Here is a 2,544-nt window from a genome sequence, read left to right as displayed (position 1 = left end):
TGTCACTGTCTGTCTGTCTGCCTATCTGACCGTCTTCCTTTCTATGTATCTATCTATCTATCAAGCTTCTCTCTTTCCTTTTTCTGTCTGTAGCTCTACGTGGCCGTACTTGTGCGCACGTGTGTGTATATGCGTTTGTGTGTGCGTTTGAATAATGTCTGTGTATTTATGCTATTCTTACATTGAGACTCTTTTAAGATGAAAAATAAAGGTGAAAAAGGGGGAAAAACATCAAATATTCAAACAGGTTTCATGCGACATGGTAGTGTTGGGAATATTAACTAAAAGCAAAAAAAAAAATTAATAATAATAATAATAATAATAATAATAATAATAATAATAATACCTAAATAAATTTAAAAAAAGGACATTAGTATGCATGTTCCCAATTTTTTTACATCACGCTAACTGAGAACTGTGGAATAATTGAAATGAAGAAAAACTGGATGATGATGACTATGATAACGATGATAATAATGATGATGGTTAAAGATGATCATGATGATCAGGTGGAGGAGGAGGTGAAGATTGACGGTGGGGATTACGGTAACGTTAATGAAGATAATGTTAATGACGATGATGATGATGATGAGGGTTTCAAACAAGTGTGAGAAGAGGATGACGGTGATCATGGTAATCACTTTAGAATTGAAAATTTCATGCCAGTGATGGTGACAATGACACAACGGGGGTGACACCAATACTCTGAAAGTTTCGGTATTTGTGGTTTGTTATAATTCCTTTGAATTCATGAATCTAAAAAAGAAAAAAAGTAAAAAAATTAAAGAGAAAAACATGTTTTTTCCTACGGGCACAAAGCCAGAAACTTCGAGGGAGCGGGCTATATCGATTACATTTACATCGACCGCAGTGTGTATTTCGTACATAGGATGGACGAAATGCTGTTAAGCATTTTACCCTGCGTGCTAGCCATTCTGCCTGCTCGCCGCCTCTAATAATAATAATAATAATAATAATAATAATAATAATAATAATAATAATAATAATAACAATAATAATAGTAATAAATATAATAATGATGATGACGATGATGATGATGATGATGATGATGATGATGATGATGATGATGATGATGATGATAATAATAATAATAATAATAATAATAATAATAATAATAATGATAATGATAATAATATACTGAGGAAGTGTAAAGATCTAGAAATAGAAATTGGCTAAATGGGGAACCTCAACACTAAAACAATGCCTGTTGTCATAGGTGCCCTAGGAATGATAGCAAAGGGGGCTGATTGCTACCTAGCTCAGATACCAGGAAATCCCCAAAATAGCAGATATACAAAACATAGTGATCATAGCAACTACCCATATCGTACGTAAAATACTGTCAATGCCATCCCAAATTTTAAAAGTAACTTATAATTATAGTAATAATAATAATAACAATAATAATAACAAGTTGTTTGATTGTAACCAGTTGAGCATGTCCTTTGGTGGTTGACGATTATGTGCATCACTGATCAGGAGTAGAGTAGTGGGTGGAGGATCATAGACATGTGTTGAGAGGAATTCTTTGGGGTGTGAGTAATTCCCATCTGAAAACAGGGGTGTTTTGTTCACATGCTTAAACAACCCTTTTTCAAAGACCATTTGAGCAGGATCGGCCACTCAAATTGAAGAAAATTCTAACTGGGACCCATCTGCAAGATCATGTGCTGTTTATCTTGATATGAGATTACCATGACGCGCACATATGGTTGTGATGCATGTGCCTGGTGTACCCTTATCAGATGCGGGTATTCATGATGGGTACATTGGGCTTCGTAAATTTTACCCCAGTTTCACTTTGATGGCATGTGCTGCTTTCTCACTCAATGATGATGATGATAATGATAATAATAATAATAATAATAATAATAATAATAATAATAATAATAATAATAGTAATAATAATAATAATAATAATAATAATAATAATAATAATGATAATAATGATACTTCTGTTGTTGATGACACTGTTACACGAGCGGTGCTGGAGGTTCTTTTAGCAAATTTTACTACCGCCATCTTTACCTTGATCAACCAACTAATAAACATTTCTCACCTGCAGAGTTGCGAAATACTGTAATGACGTAAACGGTATCTTCTGATTGCTTATTGCACGCTATCGCACCTTTACATCATCTAGACGCACACACAACATATGCGTTCATGTGTGTGGTCGTGTTTGTTTGCGTGAGATAGTGCATGCGTTTGTGAGTGAGTGTGTGTATGTATGTATGTGCGTATGTGTGTGCCTCTGTGTATTTATATAAATGTGTGAGTGCATATGTATGATTTTGTACACGGTTTAATATGTGGTCGATGTATTGTTTTTGTATTTCTTTGGTTATCTCAGTCACGTCTCCTTGAATTAGTATCAAACGATTATAGAAGTACATGTGAGCCTGTATGTGTGTGTGCGTGTGCGAGAGAGAGAGAGAGAGAGAGTAAATGTCTGTCATTGTCTGCACTTGTGTGTGTGAGTATGTAAGTGTATATATATATGTATATATGTACATATATATA

The sequence above is a fragment of the Octopus bimaculoides genome, chromosome 19, assembly GCF_001194135.2.
Source record: "Octopus bimaculoides isolate UCB-OBI-ISO-001 chromosome 19, ASM119413v2, whole genome shotgun sequence".
NCBI lineage: Eukaryota > Metazoa > Mollusca > Cephalopoda > Octopoda > Octopodidae > Octopus > Octopus bimaculoides.
The sequence above is the reverse complement of the archived record's forward strand: the minus strand, read 5'-3'. Positions refer to the sequence as shown.